The sequence below is a fragment of the Pteropus medius genome, unplaced genomic scaffold (genome assembly GCF_902729225.1).
Source record: "Pteropus medius unplaced genomic scaffold, Ma_sr-lr_union100, whole genome shotgun sequence".
Lineage (NCBI taxonomy): Eukaryota > Metazoa > Chordata > Mammalia > Chiroptera > Pteropodidae > Pteropus > Pteropus medius.
This window is the reverse complement of record NW_024350325.1, coordinates 1,505,762-1,529,850: the sequence shown is the minus strand read 5'-3', so window position 1 is coordinate 1,529,850 and position 24,089 is coordinate 1,505,762. Positions and strand designations below refer to the sequence as shown.

The 24,089-nt window shown below is 33.9% G+C and overlaps 2 pseudogenes; both read left to right on the top strand.

The window, feature by feature from the left end:
- The window catches only part of LOC120583785 (UPF0711 protein C18orf21 homolog), a 159,656-nt pseudogene extending 142,354 nt beyond the window's left edge, over positions 1 to 17,302 (top strand).
- Positions 17,303 to 23,765: 6,463 nt separating this feature from the next.
- On the top strand, positions 23,766 to 23,885 carry LOC120583912 (uncharacterized; annotated as a pseudogene).
- The last annotated feature ends 204 nt before the right edge of the window (positions 23,886 to 24,089 follow it).

The following is a 24,089-nucleotide window of genomic DNA, read 5'->3' as shown; positions in this document are numbered from 1 at the left end:
GAATACAAAGTCTTAGCAAGTGAAAATGTGTGGATTCTGAAGATAACTTGATATCTGATACTGGGAGTCTAAGGAGGTGGGGAGGTGCTAGTAACAAAAATCTAAAGCAGCCCTTCCCTGACATTGGCAACCTAGCCATCTTCCTTTGGGACTGCTTTGACAGTGGAGCACAGGGAAGAACAGTGTCCTTCTTCACCATTCCTAAACACAGGGACATGTCGCGGCCTAAGTGATTTGAGTCATGACCGAATCAGGCAACGGCAGTGCTGTAAAAGGAAATGGTGGTGTCTAGTGCCCAATGGATGGCTGGAAGGGAGAAAAAAATACTGTACATCATGTGATCACTCATATGACAGCCGACCACACTTGCTTGAAACATTCACTGAGACTCCCTAAACTGTGATCTTGGGGGAATAAAATCTAGTAATTGCCATGATTGGAATCCCATTTAATACCCACACACTGATGACTTCTTGGGAAGCTAACTAAATATAACTATATGTAAAGCCTACATCCACACACTTTTCTATGAAAAAAAGCAAACCATTACCCCAATTAAGAGGCAGACCCAAAATATTTATATAAAATAAAGGCAGCTTTTCTTAAAAAATTTTTACATACATAAATACAAAGGCCTCATGCAGAACAGAAAATCAGTGTAAAGCTTGGAGGAGAATGCAAGTCTACTGTTTTTGCAATCAAATATTTTGCCTGGAGAACACTGCTTTGGGGAACATAAATAAAAAAACGATGAAAACTATTCATCACACAGATACCATTCCTCTACTCCCCCTTTATCAACAAAACTGCGTTGAAGATTGTGGTACTTTTTTGTCTGTCAATGATCACACCAAAATCCACTGAGCAGGAAAAGGAAAATCTCATTAGATTTTAATCACATACCTGTGGTAGAGCTTTTAGAAAAATCTTTTCTAGTCTAGGACACTTTGGGAAATAAAAAAAAAAAAAAAGAAAAAGAAAAATTGAAGAAAGGGAGATGGTATCAGGAAAGGTAGGTTAAGAAAATATAAGAGTTCATCTGAAGGGAAGAAAGTGAAAAATTAAAGGTAGAAGAGAAGGTCATACGAAGGAAATTTATCATGCTCTTAATTTCATCGAATTGATTTTTAAGTCACAGTTTATCTACACTGTCCACTGCAAACAAAATGAAAACAAGAGGGAGAAAAAATCCTAAATTTTTGGAAAGTGCCTCTCTGTATAGTAGAATGCAATTTTTATTATCTCTTAAAAAACAATGAACTGGTGAGGCGAGAGTCTGGGTTGCCTCGTGTTCTTTCTGACTGCAAAAGAAACACTGGATTTAAAAAAGAGCAAAAGTTCTTTATCTAAGTTTCTGCAGTAATTAACTGAGCATACATCTATGTATTTAGAAATAAGAGGCATTTTTGGTAAATTCAGGTTATAAAAACAGTAACTCAAAATTCACTTGCTCAGAATCCCTGACTTATGAAAAAATAATGTTATTTTTCCTTAGAAGCTAAGGGTTAAGGATATCTATAAAGAAATGTGAACTAAAATTTTTTGACTAAAATTTTATATGACGTTAATTTTGTGATGGACCATTTTACCATGAAGATACTCTAAAGCAGTCAGGTTTAAAGGAACTTGAAATGTCTCCTTGTGTCATTTATGTAAGGATGCTGCGTTTATCTAGTAATTGTCTGATATACCCACCTAGTAATCATCTGATACACTGGAGTTCCTGACCATTACTGATGACAAACATAGTAGAAGAAGATGGATCCACTACACACTCATGGCATCCAGCCTCAGCCTCTCAACCTTATGGCTCTTAAACAAACACTGACTCTCATCCCTCTGAATACCTTTCACAAAACTTTAATATTGACTTCTTTTTTTATACCATCAAACCCTTTTCTCTCAGAGAAAAAAAGCTCCCTTCCTTCTCCATTGAGAAAAATAAGGTCAGTGGGTAAGACCCTTTCCCACTAAGCTTCTTAAGGTTTCTCTGCTTCTCCATTCCCATCCTATCTACAGAAAGGCTTATTTCTTATTTATTTATTTAATTAATTTCAAATTAATTACTTATTTTTTATGATGACAGAAAGGCTTATTTCTTATTTATTTATTTAATTAATTTCAAATTAATTACTTATTTTTTATGATGACAGAAAGGCTTATTTCTTATTTATTTATTTAATTAATTTCAAATTAATTATTTATTTTTTATGATGACATTAGTTAATGAAACAGAAGGGTTTATACTGGTATCTTTCTGTCTGACACATCTCTTCAGCCCTGGGAAACTGTCATTAGCCATTTTCCATTACACAAAATGGCAGAGAAAGTTAGTTTACTACTAGTTAGAACAATGTAGCAGAGGTATACAGATGACCAGAAATTAGAAGAAAAGAGTTCCTCAGTTTCCTATGACATTTCTATCCTCTGTAGCATAATGTCCAGCTCGACTGTGGGATACTCTAGAATCCTTTCTTAAACATTTCGTTTTTTGCTTATTTGGGTTTCTGATGTATGACACAAAATGTCTTAACTAACATAGTTATTATAAAATTTTTTCTAAGTTTAGGAGATGGCATGAGTTGGATTTTGTTCCTCCAAAAAGATACACTCAAGTCCTAATCTCCAGTCCTTGTAAATGTGATTTTATTTGGAAATGGGATCTTTGCAGATATTATGATGAGGTCGGGCCTTAATCCAATGGCTGGTGTCAGTTTAAGAGAAATTAAAACATAGACACTCAGAGAGGAGAACGATATGGGAAGACACAGGAAAAGAGTCTCAGAGGGAAGATAGCAATGTGAAGAGGTTGGAATGATGCATTTGCAAACCAGAGAAGTCAAGCATTGCTAGCTATTACCAAAAGCTGGGAGAGAGGCTTGAAACAGATTCCTCTCAGAGTCTTAAGAAGGAACCAATGGCACTGACATCTTGATTTTAGACATCTAAACTCCATACTGTAAAAGAATACCTATCTGTAGTTTAAGCCACTCAATTTGTGGAACTTTGTTATAACAGCTGAAAGAAATTAACACAGGAGACAATATTTTTCTGAGTTTAAAGCTGAGGACACCGAGGCTAAAAAAATGACTGGCTTAAAGCAAAGTCAAATATCTGTCAAGTAGAAGACTGTGTTCTGGGATAGTTCTTTCAAGCCATGAAGCTATCATGACTGAGAAACTTTAATTAAATTTAATATATCTTACACTATTCTGTGATTAACCTCCTGCTTCTAGATAACTAGTTTATCTTTATTTTAATCAATCACTTTTATAAAGAATGAGATAAGACATTATTAAAAGCAAAATTGTTAAGCAAGAAAGCTGTAAAGTAAAATGCTGCCACCATTACCTATGACATTTTGTGAAATCTCAAGGTAGTTGGCAGTGATGATATTATATGCTTAAGCTGTCTCATTGTTAATCCACTTTCCAAAGGTACAGGCTTCACTGAATCTTTAAGGGTTTTTGCACTCTGACTTTCTGATAGATTTTTGATTTTATTAAAAGATCAAAGCTTTACTTTTTAAGAATACAGATACATTGATAGTAATTATGAGGGATATAAAGAGAATAACTCTCATCCCCACCTATTTCATCTGTATGCACAGTTCAAGCAACTGTGGATGAATACCGAATGAAAAAAAAATAATTCTTTGTGTCTTCTGTGTGTGGCTCCTCTGTGTGAGATATATGTGTTTGTGTGTCCAGCTAGCATAATTCCCACTTTTAAAAGAAACCAAATCTCAGAGAGGATGTACAGTTGGCCTTAAGCCATGTAGATCATAAATGAGCAGAGTGGGATGTCTATGACCCTAACCAATATCCATTCCATTCTACTGAGCTGGCTCAGCACTTGCAATCAAGATGAGCACTTGATACATAGTCTTCTCACTTATAAAGGAAATAGATAAAAATATAGGTTTAAGAAGAAAGAAGACATAACAGTGTAGAAACACAAGAAAATGTCCTAAGAGTAGACTAGATTTTTTAAAGTTACAGGAAAATAGCAAATGAGATAGGATTTATGTTTAAAGAAAAGTGATGCCATAGCACAAGATTAGAGAAAGATATGGGTCTTCCCCAGCACTCTGGAGTGAGTAAACAATGAGAGGAGCATTATAGGGACAAGAGGAGATTACAGAATGATTTACTAAAAAGTTTTTTGAAATAGTTGTCTTACTACTATCTGAAAAAGGAATAGGAGATAGTCATTGCTGTTGACCTCAAAAAAAAAAAAAGGTGACCGTCCTTCTAAAGAAAATAGGCTACCTGTCTAAGGAGGCCCATAGTGAAGATAGTGGGATCCAGAAAGAGGCAGAGTCCAATAGAACACTGGTTCTCCCAAATAGAAAGAGAAAAAAAAAGCAAAAGTCCCACCCCAGAACAAAACCTCTTTACTTTGCAACATGGAAGTCCCACATTGTCTGAATGCTCCTGTAATGGATACCATGTTGTGACAAAATCCCTTTTGGATTGAAGGACTCTTTCACCCTGTGGTTACCCTGTGTGTTATCCAAGAATGGGATTCAGTTGTCTATACTTTTGGGGAATCATCGTAGGCTAGAGAAAGCTGCTCACCAAAGTCATGTATTCCTTCTTCCAGTAGCCTATCTCCTCTGATGACTGCTGCATGAAAGAATATACTCAACCTGTATGGCAAACTTGAGGCAACTGTGAAAGGCTTGTCTAGCTTTAGAACTTCCTGCAGCATTGGCAGAAGCTTTGTGTTGACTTCATCATGCCCCAACTTCTCTCTCTACCCAAGCTCTTTTCTTTTCTTCCCAACAGGAGTTATCTTGAGAGCACTACCCAGTAAACTTTCTCATGCTTACTTATGTCGAAACTGCTTTCTGAGGAACTCAATCCAGACCACTCTCTATTCATATGCCTTGCAGAAAATCTTCCTGTCAATGTGCTCAATTTACCTTGGCTTTCTGGTCATTTTCCCATTCAAATGAGAAGGCTATTGGAGAACTAAAATTTCTCAACAGTGCAGGAAATCAACGTGAGCCACATCACACTAAGCAACCATTTCACTCATAAATGTGCATGAAAAAAAGCAACTCCATGAAACAGTTATGAGAAACCATCAGAAAAATGGAGTCCAGAAGAAACGGTTAAATTAGATTCACATGCAATTTTTCGAAGTATATCATTTAGAGATCGAAAAATTGCATATTAATGAAAAATTCTAAAAAAAATGATTTCTTAAAGTTTGAAACATGATATTTAAAATTATAAAAGAAATCCTAACTTTAAAAACTGAATTTTAAAAAGGAAACTTGACAAATCAGCCTAGAAAAATAAGACCACAAAAAAAAAGGAAAATGTGGAAATATTAAGAGTTGTGGAAGTACAGGAAGTTGCCAAAGAGAAAATGAAAACAATGAAAAGAACAAATAATTTAAAATTACACTCAAAAATTTTCCCAAGCTGAAGATAAATACAAGTTTCACTGAAAAAAATAAAAAATAAAAGCTTCTCAGGAGGCAAAGATGATTCCTGGAACTATTATCATGAACTTTCAATATTCTAATATGAAACAGAAAAGCATAAATGCTTTAAAGAGAAAAAAGCTCTCCAGAAGAACCATCTATCTGATAAAAAGACTGGACAATGACATGAGTGAGGAATGAACTTTTATTGTGTTAAGTCACTGAGATTTGGGCTTTGTCTCTAATAATAGCTAGTTAATAATAGCTAGTATTATCTGAACATAAAATAAACTGGATAAATTTGATAAGTCAAACAGTAGATATTTAAGTAGGTTAATTAAAATAATAAAAACAAGCACCAAGTTTACAAATATTACTACTACTAATAATAACAGCGGTGATGATGATGATGATGATGGTAACAAAATCTAAAGACAGAGAAGGACTGGAAGGTCATGCAAGTGGGTTAAATTCCTAATCATCATAGTGAAGAGATTGGAGGTGAAGATTTACTGTATAAGTCTGACAAATTAGAAAACAGATGAAATAATATAATTGATTCCATTACAGTGGTAACTACCATAAAATCTAAAAACTGTTAACACTCTGATCTCTGAAGAGCATAAAAGATTATTGACTTCCATTTTACTCTCTTTCATATAGCCTAATATCCTTCTTACCATGTACATGCATTACTTTTAAAATGCAAACATGTTTATTATATATTTTTTAAAAAATAAATTATGTGCATTCATTCAATGTAATACTATCCTGCATCTCATAGATAAACTGAATGAAATAACACACTTTATAGAAATAGAAAAATAACTTTAATATATTATTATGAGTGAATGAAATAAGCTGCTCGATGGTATAAATAAAATGAACCCAACTGTGTGAATAAGTTTGTGCAAATAAATATACATACATATCAAAGGAGAAGCAGAAAAGGAGAGAGGAAAGAAAGAGAAAAAGACAGAGAGAGACAGAGAGAATGAGAGAGAAGTCTTCATGGGAAGGTAACCAAAGAAGGCACAAGCCTCTCCCAGAAGTGAATGTTCATGAAAGGATGAGCTCTGCTGGCTCTCAGATGGGCACAAAAAATGGAAAGTGCATCAGTGACTGCAATAGAGCAGAGATGTCAATAGTCCAAGGTTTCTAGAATAATGATCATTTACTCTCTGGCCTTGAAATTTTATGGATGTAGGTATTAGTATTGAATAAGTAAATTTCAAGTGTTTGAATGAAAATTATAAATTACTTTTACACACTAATAGAGTTACTCAGAAACAACATATGTTATAGATTTCAAGAAATTGGCTTGCTGACATTTTCTTCAGGGGAAAAGCTATATTTAACTGTATACCTTATTTTTAAATATGATTGGAGTTTTATTTGAAATAGCATAGTACGAGAATGTTTTTTAATTTGATTTAAGTGTCCATCTTGTAATCATGATTCAATTTAAAATAAATCATATGTATATTGCTTATCAAAAATATTTATTTTATTTATTTGGCTAACAAACTAGATTACATTCAAATGCATTAAAATATTTTTTAATATTATTTAATATTAATTTAATATTAATATTTTTAATAATATTTTTTAATGCATTTGAATGTAATCTAGTTTCAGTTAGCCAAATTTCTCATCTTTCAATATAAAAAGCAGCAGGCCTAGAATTTGGCAGCTACAAGTAGGTTGTTGTTTTGTTTTTTTCCCCTGGGAAATCTGAAAAACTTGATGATATATTTGGTCGAAACATAATTCATGATGTTCTGGCCAGTAAATTGAAACTAGATATACAATAGATCTAGCTTTATTTTCTTCTTACAAGCAACTAAGTTTACTGACAAATAGAAAAAAAGAATGAGTGTCAAGTAATGTTTTTTACTCAAATGATTCAATATTTTAGGCTGTGAAATAAACTGGTTTTTTAGTGGTAGTCCAGGAAGGCATGCCAAACAAAGACTGTGTACTCAGTGTACTCAGCAAACTATTTGAATCACTTTGTTGAGAATATCATACTAGGGACAATCATAGACCTGCAGAAGCCTGAGGTCAAGTACCAGTTTATAATGTGCAAATCCTCCATTACTCCAACATATATTCACTGGCAAAAGAATGGCAAAGTTATCACCAGCTTCTGTTATCATGGGGACACACTGTCTACTAATTCACCAGTTGGAACATGAAGCAATAAACCAGATAAAGGCAGTGTGTTGTTTAGGAGATAGACATAATAAGATGCCAGTGTGGCCATCGTGTGTCCCAGACTGAAATGACACTGACAACTGCGTGGTAGGCTCTGCGGCAGATGTCACACTTGTCATTTTGAGCAGTTCCATCCTATCATTTCTGAATCACCCTTAACATCAAGCAGCAGAACACAGTCACCAACAAAGTGATTCTAGAAGTCTGCTAATTTTCTGGCACTGTAATGATAGGCTTAGTGAAATTGATCCTGCTCAGCTCAGTGTGCCCTGGGAGAGAAGATATCATAGGTAACATGGAATATTGGAAACATAAGAGAATGTGCAGCAGTGCTTCTGTGAGAAGGTGGAACATCTGCAATGACAAAAAGGAGAAGGAATGAGGAAGAGACACTAAATACAGCCTCAGGAATGTACAGTGACAGCCTTGATTCTGGGAAACAAAAGGCAGATAGGTAATCCTGGCGTGCAGAAATCAGCGGTGGAGATGTGATAGGAATTTCTCATTTACTCAGTTCTAGAGTATGATGGCCAGCAGCTTGGATATGGGTCGCCAAAAGCCCCTTTCCTTCTCTTTCTCACTCTTCAAAAAGAAATTTAAACTTATTTTAACTCAATATTTGTCACATGATTTCTATATGCCTGAGCCCCTTTCCTACTCATTCTCACTCTTCAAAAAGAAATTTAAATTTATTTCAACTCAATATTTGTCACATGATTTCTATATGCCTGACAACATGCAAGGGAGCATGAGAATGCAAAATAAGACTGACATGCTTCTTTCCTTAGGGACTCTAGTAATTTTGGAATGACAAGATCCATGAAACATTTGGAGAAAGATAGAAGACAGGATATAATCAAGTGTCACCTAATGTATTAAAGGAAATAAGTGCCATAGCAGGTCAAAAAAAGTGGAGATCAGATCTTAGACCAGGAAAAAAAGAGATGAGACAGGAAATATACCATGAAGGAGGGAAAAGATTCAGACAGAAAGGAAATAGCACACAATACATTTAGTAGTTGGACATTTTCATAGAGAAGACAGTGAAGACACTGGGACACCTCGTATACTCCTGAGGAACAGAAAGTAGATGCTGCCCTTTTAAATCAGATCTCAATGAATGATAGTTGCAATGCTAAAGGCTGGATGTATATAAATCAGGCCACTGGAAATTCTGCTAATCACAAAAAATTATCACTATTGAATAGTATGTGGAATATACTATAGTATAGAATGTATAGTATGGAATGGCCTATCTTACAGATGAAAAAGCTGAGGCAAAGATTTTGTAAATGGGCTGATGCTACTCCTCTTTCTTCCCAATTTTAGTTACCAAGATTGTTGGTAAGAAATCAGGTGTCCTTCCTTAGATCCTGAATGAAATATTTTTTGGAACCTCAGAAACCTAAAGAAAAGATTGTTTGTGGAGAAGTAAATCCAACCTTGTAATAAAATTGAGGCAGTTTAATAAAAAAAAAAAATCTTAATTATAAGATCAGGTCTTACATTACAAGATGTAAGAAGAGTATAAAAACAAATATGACTCCTTCCTTTGCCTTAATTACAAGTGAGTGTACACATCACAGCTGGCATGGTGGAAACATACTGTGCACCCTAAGATAAGCAAACTACAGAAATCAGTCACCCTGTCCCTAGTTCACAAAATCGATGAGGCCTTGAACCACCATTCCTATAAATTACTGACCTTATAAGAATAGCTTTATCCCTGATTTTTTCAGTACTTATTATGACACTTGCAGATATGATAATAATGTAATAAAATTTGTTTTTCCACCATGAATAAACTAGCTATAGCTTCAATAACCTTGGTAGATTTTTTAACCTATTGACTAGTTTCCACATTAACATATAGACAGCTGAAACAACAGTAGCTTCCAATCTCACAATAACAACAAAAAACCTTTATATAAATAGCAAATTAATAACTTATCTTAAACCCAACAGGGACTGAGCAGGGCAACCAATGTCTTTAGGTATATAAATGTTGAACAATTGTGATGTACACCTGAAACTAATACAATATAGTATGTTAGCTATATTTTAATAAAGTCTTAATAATAAATAAAAGTAAAGGCAGGAAAAAAAATCTGAAGAGAGACAGGTGCCAGCAGGAAGAGATGAAATGCCAGCACTACCTTCCAGGGCAAGCTGTAAATAGTAAGAAAAGTTTAGCTAAGGTGCCTGACAAATTGATGGAGACTGCCCAGATAAAGTGAAGACCAAGGGGGAGTCCTTAACCTCTTACAGAATTTTTGTACATAAATCATACTAGGCACTCAGAGAAATATTGGGAGAAACCTAAAAAAGTCTTCCTTGTGAGAATTTGGAGAAGGAGATAATAACAAGGCAAAAAAGTGAGGAATTTCACCAAGATCCTCCTCTCCTATCTTCCTTATGAGATAAAATCCTTAATCTGTGTGTGGGATGGGGGATGGAAGTGGGAGAAGGGCAGGACACATGAGCACCCAGGCATATAGCTACGAGAGGAGCAGTGCACTGAGAAGACTACATCTTTGGGACACAGGGATGTGTGGTTGCCTGAGACTGAGGCTTATTCAGAACAACAGAGATTGCATTGATACACCCCCCACACGCACACGCACGCACACACATTCTTTGCTATGTTAGCAAGCATCTAGTAACATGTAAATTGTAGGCAAGACACAGACCCTCTCTTAGGCTTGGCTCACAGGGAAGCCAAAAGCAAAAAGATGGAAAAGACATTTAAAAAAGCCTTCTGGCAAACCAGCTCCTACCCTAAACACAATACATTTCTAGAGGAAGTTTAAACCTGTGGTGCCCGGAGGATGACTATAGCACAACAAACTTCAAACCTGCTCAACTCTTAATTAGATTAACCCAACTCTCCACACTACCAGAAGAAAAGGCATGATTGTTTCCACATGTAAAAAGAAAATCTACCTGTCTCTATAGTCCTAAAGGAAATGTCTGGCTTTCAACAACAAAAATTAGGACATTTAAAAAAAGGCAAGACAAGAAAATACCCTCCCAAGGAAGTAAGCAATCATCCAAACCAGACTCAAAAATGCTCCAAGTCTTAGAATATCTGACAGGGAATTTAATAACTGTAATTAATATGTTAAAGACACTAATAGAAAAAGTAGACAGCATGCAAGACCAGACGGTAATGTTAGCAGAGAGAGGTAAACTTTAAGTTAAAATGAAATGGAAATACTAGAAATGAAAACTATAATAAGAGAGATGAAAATTGACTCAGAGGGGATTCTTAGTAGACTCTACAGAGCTGAATAAAATATTAGTAAACTTAAAAAGTTTATAAAAGTTACCCAAATTGAAAGAGCATTTAGGAACTGTGAGACAATACCAGTTAAACTATGTGTAGCTGAAAGCACAGGAGAATGGAGAACAAGGAACAAGAAATATTTGAAAAATCAAATATCTGTTGAACTTAAGTTGGCAAGCCAGTCCTTCTAAAGGCTGAATCTCTTTACAAAACTTCTCTCCAAGTACTCTAGTTTATTTTCTAAATGCTGTTATCTCTGTATATTCCTTTGACAAGTGATGAGTAACATACAGACTAAACTACAGATTTAGTTTTCGGGTCAGCTACTCATCTTTCTCAATGAAGATCTTTTTATGGTGTTTGTCCAAAAACTATAGTCCTGGGAGATAATCTATGACAAAAAAATTATCAAGGACAAGGACAATAAATTTGAAAAGAAAAAAATCTCTTAGATTTAAAATAAAGCAGATTATGAAAAGTTCTAGGTTCTACAGTAAAGAAACACACTTAATTTTTTTAACCCAGTATTTCTAAATTTGTTTGACCAGGCATCTTTTATTTATACATAATATTTATTAAAATTGTGTAAACTTAATATTTGTGTAAAATTGTGTAAAATGAATCAGTTTGGGGTAATTATATACAAGAGCTTGGTTATTCTCTATTTCCATTTTTTTAAAGGTTTATTTTGGCCTGTAAGGATTTATATGAACTGGCCTTTATCTCTTTCTCCAACTGCATCTTCTGTCTTTCTCCGCCTCACTATATTTCAGTCACAGTCATTTTTTGTCCCTTAACATTCTGAGCTCATTTTCTTGTTAAGGCCTTTATACTTTCTGTTCTTTCTGTCTCAGATGCTTTGCTGTTAGATATTTGTATGGCTTAGTCTCTCATTTTATTCAAGTCTCTGGCAAACATCACCCATTTCAACAAATCCTCATTAGCAACTTTTTCTAAATTAACATCTCCCTCCATCATTCTTTATTCCTTTATTCTTCTTTATTGTTCTTTATTGCATTTATTACTATCTAATACTATATTTTGCATTCTTTGTTTCTCATCTGACTTCTGTAAAAGAATGTAGATTCTATAAGGAGACTTTGTCTCTAATCTTAATCACTGCATTCTCATTCTAGAAGGACAAGCACACATAAAAATGTTTAAAAGAGTAAAAGATTAATGAATAAGTTTGAACCATCTCTATCAGGTTGCATTCTTCTTTGATCCATCCCCAATTAGCCTAGTTAGCCTAAAACATATCAGAGGAGATATACTAATTTGTTAACACTCTCTCTTAGTCTTCATTGTTAAAAGATCAGTCATTATAGTGAAAAAGATTCTCTGACTTCAACAACTATAATTCTATTGCTCTAATTCTTTGCTTCTTAACTGATCTGGCACTAATTTATGCAATGTAGGGTTATCTGAAAATGTGCTCTGCTGATATCTTTCATAAAAGGTCATATGAAACTGGTTTAAATAATGTTGTATAGCTTTTCCTAACTTTAGGGAAAGAAAAAGTTACCTTGCTCTAATAGATTATTCACTATTTTAAAACAAAAATAATTTCTGGTTATTTATTCTCAGATTCCCTGGAGTGAGCAACTGGATTAAATTTCATCTGGTACCTTGAAACAAAATGCAAACCAACCATAATGTTGCGAATAATTTATGTTGCTTTTATAACTACTGCATGCGGATGTTGACTAGGTCAGTTCAGTGCAATGATATATATTAAAACACTAGAGAACTTTAAACACACACACACACACACACACACACACACACGACTCACTTTTAGGGATTCTGGTTTAATTAGTGTGGGTGAATTCCTACATGGCCATTTTTAAACCCTTACCCATTGATTCTAATGTGTAGCCAAGATTGTGGACCAATGGAGAGGAAGGTTTTAGCCAAGACCAGACAATAAAACAGTTGCCTACATAGAAAGCACTGACACACTAGTCAATCCTAGAATTCTTTGAGTTAAGGCTCTGAGAAAACTGAGAAAACTAGTTCTCAGGTTAGCAGAAAACTGACTATGGGTTTCTATTCTTTAAGTCCTGAATATACTTCAGTTAAATGGCACATACCCCAATGACAACCTTGGTTTCTGTGAGGGTGCTGGAATTTTTCTCTTGCTTTGAAAAGCTTTCCATGGCTGTTTTGACATGGAATTTCACAGTATGCTTATGACTTTAGGGACCCAAGAGGCACACCCAAGGGTGCATCATATTGCACATATGCTTGACCTCTAGATTGCTCTGTCTCTAGATTTGGAGCAGAAGGGTGATTCAGGCTTCAGTTCCTGGTCTCTTGATTATCTCAGCCTTAAAACATCTTGACTACGACTAAATAATTTTAAGCTACCAATAGAAATGCATTCTTGTACATTTACAACCTATAAACTTTTTTCTCATTTTATTTAAATATAGTATATATAAGTATATTTTAATATATATTAGATTATATATACATATTACATATTAGAATATATTAAAATATTTCTTTCCAAAAATAAGGACCATATTTAATGTAGTAGTGATGGAATCTAAAGTTATTAGCCATAGATAAAAGATGAAATGTTTGTGTAAATAATTATTTTTTTACAGGCAAATTTTCTATTAGGATGCTATATGCTGATATTAATTCTCTGACACCAACTGGATGTTGTGCAATTCATTTATCTCTTTCTGATTCACAAATTAATGTGTTGCATATGTTTAAGGAAGGAGAAGAGGTAAATCCCTTGAATTCTTATAAATTATCTATATTTTCTAAAACATGACAATTGAAAAACTAATTTTTAAAATATTTTTAATCTTTTTACATTTTCTCTTATTTAATCAGTTGAAAGTGTTAATTTTGTATTTTTTTCACTTTTTATTATGAAGTCTTAGGGTAGCATTTTATAATAAATAATTCTACACTACTCTTAAAAACATAAAAAATAATATTGAAAATTTGAAGAATGAAATGCATTAAACATGAACTGTCATTCTCCTAGTCATTATTTTTTCTCTTAAATGTTCTTTTTACCCTGACTTCTGCTCAAGAAAGATTCGGTACAGAAGGAAAAATAATGCAAAGCCAGAGGTTCAGAGACAGGTTTGTGACTCCAGTAGTGAGAGGGCGAAGCTAACAATTATCATTTCAAACGGAATGATTATAAACTGGATTTTCTTAAAAAGAGGGAAAAAAGGAGGTAATAGCCCATTCTGTTAAATAAGCACACAGAAAAACTCGAAATATTGAGGAAGAATGCACACAAGCGCATGTACATACACACACGCATGCACATTCTTTGGAGAAACAAATGAAAACATTTAACGAATTTGAGCTGAGGATTAAAAACATTTTGAAATAGGCTCTTTCTCAAATTACAAAATTGAGCTTTTAGAATAACAGGAGGCATCATAGTGTGGTTTTAAAATGTGAGTTTTAAAATTAAACATTCTGAGCATCTTAGCTTTAACAGTCTGGGCAAGTTATTTTTCTCAGCTTTATTAGTTAACCCATCTGTAATATATGGAGATACTGTGATAACTGGTGTAAAGATTGCTGATAATATGAAACACCTGTGAATGACAGCTAATTTGCCCTGAATAAACCTAGACCTTATGGTCTGGGGTATAAACGAGGATGTGAAAGAAATGTTTAAATAAAAAAAGTTAGATTTTTACGAAGATTGTTATGAACTTTATATTGGATGCCCTTTCATTTTTCCAAGCATGAAAACAAAGGATAGAGGATTGTTGTTGTTGTTGTTGTTTTAATGACTTTTTAGTGTTAATCTTTCCTTCCTGAACTCCATGCTTCTCTGAGCCTGAACCACATAAGTTCATGCTTATCCAGGGTTACACAAGAAGATACTAAAATTGTACTCTGCTACATAATCACCATAAATAAGAGGAAGCTCCTTTCTACTGATTTTCTGGGGGAATCATGACAAACTGAGGTAGGAGTAGTAGGAGGAAAACTTCTATGTCTAATTTACCATTTCTCTGTAACTTTTATTCCATGCAATAAAGGACATTTGAAACTATTTCATTGGATCTGTAATAAAAACATAAAATTATCGCCACTCATTTCTGTGGTTCAACTGTTCACCATCTATTTGTCCTTGAACTGAGCCACAAGGAATCCAGGGATCCATGAAGTAGGTATATAATGCTGTTACTTTGAATAAGAGCATTTGAAAAAATATCTTCTGACATCTCTTAAACTGTCAGATAACATAACCAGTGAAAACATTCTTAAAAAATAATCAAAACCACTCATTTCTGAAGAAATGTCTAGAGGATTAATTATGGATACTGGTTTATTTTATTTATTAAATAATTGATTACTTCTTGACATTATTTTTCAAGACAAACAAAATGTTTGGCTTTTGCTTTAAAGTTAAATTTTTTTATAGTCTGACTCTGTAAAACATCTCAAAATTAAACAAAATATCTCTTAGGCTGAGTCTTTTTTTCCCCAATCCTAGAAAGACTGCTAGTCTAGAAAAGCTTATGTGATTTAGCTTTCATAGCATTTGCCAAGTTAAGTGAATCTGAATGTAAAAGTCAGTTAATAACTATTCTAAGAAGCAAGCTGCACAAATCTGGTTTCAGACTTCCTCTTAATTACTTTGCAGTTTATTCTCTTATTTGTATTCAAATAAAAATGTTATAAGCTTTAGCAGCACAAAAAATAAAATTTCCTTTTCTTGACTTAATCTTTCTTAAACTATTTTAACAACATGGTGTTACAGTCGGGGTTTTTTTGGACAATCTTCATAGGTGTACAAAGCATATCTTCTAGGCTGGGATAAATAGCTTTTCACTTGCATTTACCTTTTAAAACTTTATAGTCACTTTCTATCTGTAATAAATGGAAGGTGCTGTCACATTGGAAAGCAACAGCATGAAAAATATTAACAATCCAAGCTCACTATGCAATTTAAATTTCCAAATGCACAACACTTTTGATGAGAATTTTATTTAATTTCCTCAAGAAGAGTTTTTTTAATCTCTTCCATGTCTTCAGTTTTATTTATTTATTTATGTAACAATATATGTTGACATATCTATGTTTACATGAGTCCAATAAAATATTCTATTGCAAAACTAAAATAAATTGAACCTCTTTGTATTTTTCCTTTAACTAAGAGAGATTTTGCTCTGGTTAGATTGAAGAATATACTAGAAATGTTGAGCTAAATTGACATAAAAATCTTGCTATAACTCTTGTACTCCTTTCCACCTCACTTCTGGTTTCTTTTTCTTCAATGTTTTAATTTTTTGACTCTCTGTAAACATATTACTCACAATAAAACATGATGACATAAATCAGGACTACAAAATGAGACAAGAGAGGCCAGAGGAACATTAATCACATGTGGGCAGGGTGATCTAGCAGAAAGTACTTGAAAATCGATTAGATCTTGGTTCTGTCATGTATCAGCTGTAAGGCTTTAGGCTAGTGACTTGTATGCTTTTGTGGTCGTCTCTCCTGCCAACATGTGGTTAAGACTATAAAATGAGACAGTTGCTCTGAAGATTAAATGTGATTTTAACAATATTAGCTATCATTTTTTATTGTTCACCTAGGCATTGTTATAAATTTTTACATCTATTAATTTTCACAATGTCCGTGTAAGGTAGTATTATTATTATTCCAATTTTACAGATAATGGATTTGAGCCACAGAGACCTTAAGAAACTAGACCAATATTACACAGCAAATAAGAAACGCAAATATTATGTTTCTTAAGGAATGAAAGGAGTCTCCTTTTCTCATGAGGTCTTAGCTGCATGGAAGGGACACAGAGAGACAGAAGCACTACCTGTGGCTGTTGCAGGAAAACTACAAGATAGCTCCCTGAGCCAGGCCTGCTACTGCCTCTGGGCCTACAATTAGTTCCTCATAAGATGATAACAGCGCTTTGAAGAAATGTGTCCATACTGTTTCCAATTGCTGCTTTTGGATAACTTTTGAGTGCACCTCAAACCCAAGCCCAAACTGACACCCAAAATACAGAGATCTCTTCATGGAGAAACAAGAAGTTATACACTCAGTTTTAAAGAAGCAAAAATTGTGAAAAAGTACAAAGATTTCAGAGCATATCGTGGAATACTTATGAAACGTGTAATAAAAGAGTTAAATATCATGGTGAAAACAGAGGCTTTCTATTAGCATTAAAGTACAACCCTACCACTCCTATAATGAAACTCAAGACTCAGAGATTTTCAGACCTAAATCATGATCATGATAAGTCTGGTGACAAAGGCAAGGGCCCAGCATTGATTTTCAGAATGCCTATGTCTGGACGGTCCACGTTCACTTATTTCTCAAAGAATGTGAACAACAAAAAGTAAACATTTCTCTCAAATAAAAAATTTACTTAGAGTATATCTTAAAAGAATTTGAAGAAAGACTTGAGAAATATTTTATCCTCTCTGTAAAGGATGAACTATGAAAAAAAAAATATATATATATATTTCATGCAATTTCTGAAACTAAAGTTAGAAGAAAAATAAAAGCTTTTATAATTTTTCTTTATTCTTTAAATACACAGAAACTAGATCTAAGAGTTATCCTTTGTTGGCATCCTTTTGTGTTCCTGGAGAAAATACCTCATTAGAATGAATAACTGAAACTTGCCTACCTCACGTGGTTGTTGCGAGGATCAAAAACTTATGAAATCTCCTTGTAAACAGTAAAGATATATGTAGACATTGAACAAAATTAAATTTGGGCTGTCCGACTTAATTACTGACTCCTAGTCACTATTAAGATCATCTCTCAAAACTCTGTAAATGTTCCTAGATCAAAAGTGGTGTGAAGTTTTCTTTATTGTTTTACACCAGAATGATTATATTTGTTGCTGTCAACGCTGATATGACCAAGAAGGGAAGGTTTCGATGGTGAGACGCCCATTTGGAAGAATGCACAAGGGGCCGACATGAGAATGAAACGGCAGGCACCAACTTTATTGTGGGGAGTGCAGTTCTATTGCGGGGAGCACGCTTCTGCTTCTGCTCTTTTGCTCCCCTTCTTGTGCTCCCCTTCTGCTCCCCAGGGGAACAGAAGTCTTTGGCGAGTATACATGGAGTACACATATATCAGAGTACAATAGTGGCATTCAGCCACACCTGCATGATACAATAAGATGAATTATGTTTACATATTTTAGGCCCAAGTGCCCTACTACACTAATATAACATTCTAAATCTGGGTCCTATTCCTTACCACGAACCTGGATCACAGCCAGACCTGGGACCAGCCAAGTCTGGGACCCACAGTTTCCATAATTAGTTCTAAGAACTTTGGGTATCAATATAAGGTTACTGTGGTCCCCACAGTCCTGGACCCAGCTCAATTCTGACTCCCTTTATTTTCCTATGAAGGGGTTCCAAGCTGCCCTAATGTAAAGAGTTACTCAAGTAAGTCATTTTATCATCTCATCCTCACTAAATTGTTAAATGAGAGCACTTTCGGAAAATTTTCCATTTTAAGGGGATATAGGAATAAAAAAATGATAAGCCCAAGGGAAACAATTATGAATGAAGCTTCAATGTCACCCTGAATTCTTTGGGAGGAAATGCAGAGCTTCTAAGCATCCCTGAAAAAAAGCATTTACCTAATCATCCGAAGTACTCTAAGAGAGCCACCAAGTGGCTGAAATGTGTTTGAGTGGACTGGCCTCTTCAACTGTGGTCACGGTCTCCAGGTCTTTGTGCATTTACTGTTGAGGACGAAGCCAAGATTTGGTCCAAACACTAAAAATGAAGTTAAAAAACAAACAAAAAAACAGAAGCACGAACCTACATAATTTTTTAAATACTTTTTTTTCGTCTATAACACAAACATCTCAAGTTACAGGTAATATAAAACACTTATTTCTTAAAAGCTTGACAGTTTTGAAGGCTGTAATCCTTTTTACACAGACCAGAAACCCGAGAATTTATGTAATGTGTCAGAATCATGAAATTTCTAGTATTGTTTTTGTCTCTGAGTTAAGTACAGAGGGATATGTTATCAAAGATACTGTTTCTCACATTGATGAATATTTTAAAGACTATGATATAAACACTCATGAAACTTTGTTTTTCTGTTAGCTCATTATTTATTCAGCCTTTTTTTTCAAATATTATTGTTTTACTTTGAAAAAATTTTAACAGCTTTACTGAGGTAAAATTGATATATAAATAACTGCATGTTTCCTTGTACAATTTGATGAGTCCAGACTTACGCAAACATCCATACCGTCACCACATACGAGGGAATAGACACCTAATGCTTACCAAAGTTTCCTGTTTTCCTTTATTTCTGTGTGTGTGTGTGTGTGTGTGTGTGTTAAGAACACTTAACATGAGATCTACCTCCAGCCAAAATTATTAGCCCTCAGAGCTCAACTTTGTCACTTTCCACTGTTCTGAGTACATGCTCAGTATAGTGTGGATTTCACACTTGTCATGCCAAACTGCCACCATGACCTTCTTGTTGGTTAAACTGTGAATATTTCCCAATCTTATGTGCCACCCTTAAACTTAATTTAGGGCTTAAATTAGATACTTCCACTGTGGCAGCATCTGATGCTGACCACTCCCTCAGTCTTGATGCTCTTACCTCCTGGCTTTGATGCAACTCACACCTCTGGTGTGTCTATTTCCCCAACTTACAACCACCTTTTTCACGTTGACTTTAATACCTCCTCTCCTCTGCCCTGGTGTTTAATGTGATGTTTAATAAATCTGCCTTAGCATTATCTTTAGTCACCTATTTTGGTTATGTGTGCAGGTAAGAAATACTTTTTGTTTATTTCTAAAGCTTCAGTTACCACCTATATCAGAAGTTCTTAATCAATTTTACTGTTTAGAAATGGCTTTAAGAATCTGATAAAAATGAAAGGCCTTTCCTCCAACAGAAAAGCACATTGACACTCGATTTTGAACTCAAAATCAGAAGGTTCATAGACTTTTTGAAACCCAAGACCACAAGGATAAGAACCCCTGATCTCCATATTGATGATAGAAAAATCTATATAGCTCCGCTCAGATCTTTTTTTCTGAATTTTAACATAGACATTTGTAGCTAGAAATTTTCCTATGAGCATTGCTTTAGCTATATCCTATTAATTTTGATAAATTGTGTATTTATTTTCATTCATCTAATGAATATTCTTTTTCTTTTTAATTTCCATTTTGATTTCTTCCTTGAACCATTGGTTATTTAGAAGGGTGTTATTTAATTTCCACTTATATGTGAATTTCTAAAATTTCTTCCTGTTATTGATTTCTAATTAAAGTTTATTACATCCTGTTGGAGAACATACATTGTATGATTTCCTTTTTTTTTTTTTTTTTTAATTACTGAAGCTTGTTTCGTAGCCTAACAGGTGCTCTGTCCTGGAGAATGTTTCATTTGCACTTGTTTGAGATGAATCTACATTCTTCTATTGTCGAGTGGACTGTTCTATAGATATCTATTAGGTCTAATTAATGTACAGTGTTGTTAAAGTCTTCTATTTCTTTATTAATCTTTTTCCTAATTGTCTCATTCATTATTGAAATAGGTATTAAAATCTCTGTTTTTCCAATTCTGTCAGTTTTTGATTCATATATTCTGGGACAAAAATATATGTTTATAAGTACTCATATTTATGTCTTCCTAATGGACTGGCCTTTTTATCATCATGAAATGTTCTTTTTAATCTCTAGTTATAATTTATGTCTTAATGTCTATATTGTCTAATATTAATACAGCTGTTTCAGTTCTATTTTGATTACTGTTTATATGGTATGTATTTTTTCATCTTTTTTCTTTCAATCTATTTGAGTCTTTGATCTAAAGTATGTCTCTTGTAGACAGCACAGTTGGATCATGTTTTTTTTTGTTGTTGTTATTTTGTTTTTTAATTCATCCTGTCAGTGTCTGTCTTTGGATTATAGTTTTTAATCCCTTTATATTAATGTATTTACTGATAAAGCAGCATTTGTATCTGACACTTTGCTGCTTGTTTTCTATGTTTTATGTCTTTCTTGAGCTTTACATCCTATATTTTGTGGCCCATGGGTCAGATTGACTTATACATTCTACAGAAAACAAAGACATGTTCAAAACTGAATCGATATTGACCTTCGTTAGATTCTTCTGTGTTTTCTATCTCACAGAAGGCTAATATTCAAGTCATTATTCAATTATATGAAAAATCTAATTGTCATCGATTACATTTCCATCTTCACTCACTCCATCCAATGACTCACAAATATCTATAACTGCTATCTCCTAAATGACTCTTGAATCCATGTACTTTCTTGATCCCTACTCCCACTCTCTCAGCTCAGGCCACTACCACAGCATACTAATTGGTGTCCCTGACTCCAGTCCCCTCTCTCCACATTCCAGTCTTAATTCTGTAGCTAGATTGATATTTCTAAAAAGCAAATATGATCATGCTAGCTTAAAAATCTCACTATTTGCCCATTATGTTAAATTTTACAGTCTTTGGCATGCTTTATAAGATCTCCCTTAGTCTCTCTTTACTTCTCTATTGCCATCTCTCACACCTTAAACACCTAGCCCCTGACAAGCCAGTATGTTTTTCCATAATCTGATCATAACCTGTTTTCATCTATGACACTCTGTTTGAAACACAGTTCTTTTCATTATCTCCTTTACCTACGTAGTTCCTACCAACACTTGAGGTCTTTATATAGTAATTACTCTGTACAAAAAGTTTTTTTTCCTGATACCTCTATTTGAATTAGCTTCTTATAATTTGAATTATATTATTCTTTGGAACCTCAGGTAGGTGCTAGCTTAGCCATCAATCTCTATACAAATAAAACTATCACACTGACAAAAATTCTCCCCTTTGATCAAACTTTAGTCAGGTTCCTCTGATCTTTATATACTATTAGGCCCCAAACTCATGTTTCAGTCTCTGTCCTTGTAGAGACCAGTATAAGCAAGAATCCTGTTAAGCCCGCTTAGAGAGACTCCCACCCTTGATATCTGATCACCCTGAGTACTTGACCAAATTCCTCATTACCCACCATCTCCTGGGTGATATCTGATCACCTGGTCTGCCTTTAGTAAGAAGCTTATTACACCAGTTTAGCAAGAATTAGTCTAGCCTCTTAGTAATTTTCTATCCTTCAACCATCCTTACCTCTCCTCTCCTTGGCAATAAATCCTCATTTTTTGTTGCTGTATTTAGAGTTGAGCACAATCACTCTCTCCTAGTGCAAAACCCCATTGTAATATTCCATTTGAATGAAGTCTTCATTACTATTATTAACAAGAATCAAAGTAATTTAATTTTTTCTTTAATAACATACAATTAGCTACTGAAAAATCAATATGGTCCATAAAAATCCTCTCAGGATTAAGACAGGTGACTAATTAAGTCTTTATCAATCTAAATTTTATTAGCAACCTGATCCTTAAAATGAAATGGATGGCAAAAAATATTTTATTATTAGACTAAATGAGAACTTGATAGGAAAACCCTGTCTTCTAATTGAAGTAAAAACACCAACAATAAATAACTTTCTTATATTAGCAAATTAAATAATAAAATGCTCTCTTTTGAAAATCTGCATTGCCTATGGCGATGCCACCCTGAACATGTCCAATCTCATCTGATCTCTGAAGCTAAGCAGGGTCAGGCCTGGTTAGTACATGGATGGAAGACCACCCAGAAGACCACGTGCTACAGGCATTTAAAAAAAAAAAGAAAGAAAGAAAGAAAGAAAGAAAGAAAAGAAAATCTGCATCAAGCAAAGAATGACGTTAATTGAACAGTTCTCTTTTTTCAAATGTAATGTACAGATAAGGGGATTATTGATTGTGAGAGGGAAAGAATATAATAAAACCTTTTGGAATTTGAACAAGGCTGCCTCTTACACAGTGTACAAAGTTAATCTCTAAGGAGAAAGAAGGCGAATTTGTTTGGAAATAGGACCTCAAACAAAGAAAGAGAGTGTAACCTCTACTTTTTTCCTTTGAGATTCAATGAGTTACTAATTGAAGTCATGCTTGGAGTTTACCAAAATCTCCATTTGCTTGACACCTTCATCCAGGCAGAAAGTATGTATCGCACTATGTTGAGCAAGTCTTCACTAATGAAACCGTTTAGCTGTTTCAGAAATGTCACCAATAGTAGAGTTACAAGACACTAATATTTGGAAACATACAAGCCTGACTTCTTTTGGCTAAGTAAGCCCCAAAGATATGGTGAGTGGTGGTGGCAGGAAGTTAAATTTCAAGGCAGGAGAGGTAATTGTTCTATAATACGATCATCTCTATCTCTATATCTGAAATCTATTTATAATATAACATAATTCAGAAGGAGTTTAAGTGATTAATTAGAAAAATAATTAAAATGTCATTCTGTGATGGTGATATTACAAGTAATGTTTTTACTGCATTATATTTTCTATAGTTCCCAAATTTTCTACAGTGACAGTAAATAGCTTCAGTTTTTAGTATATGATTGATCAAGCAAAGGACAAAATACTATAAAATATTTAAACAACAAAATTAGTTAGCATGATCAAATAGATATCACACCCAATGGTTGCATCATATACATCTTTAAATCACTCATGGATCATTTAAAAACTTGACAAAAGATATTCTAGAAACAAATTTTGTCAAATGTCAACTGATTTCTATCTCTAATAACCAGTGAAATTAGGTTAAATTCTATAACAAAAAGATCATAACATATTCCACAAATTTAAAATAATTGTAATAGAAATTAGAAAATATTTAAATCTGGGTAACATATACATGTAAATATGTAATACTAAATATGAAAGTGTATCATACGTCTACAGCCAATGCCACCCTGAATGTGCCCAATCTTGTTTGATCTTGAAAGCTAAGCAGGGTCAGTCCTGGTTAGTACTAGGATTGGAGACCACCTAGGAATACCAGGTGATGTAGACATTAAAAAAAAAAAAATGTATCATATGCAGCTAAAACTGTACTCAGAGATAAATTTATGGCATCAACTGCATACTTGCAAAGAAGAGATCCTGATAATTAATGAACTAAACATGCAATTTAAGACATGTTAAAAATAAGAAGATAGAAACAATGTAACAAAAATCAGTTAATGGTAACATAAAATTGATTCTGTGAATAGATTAA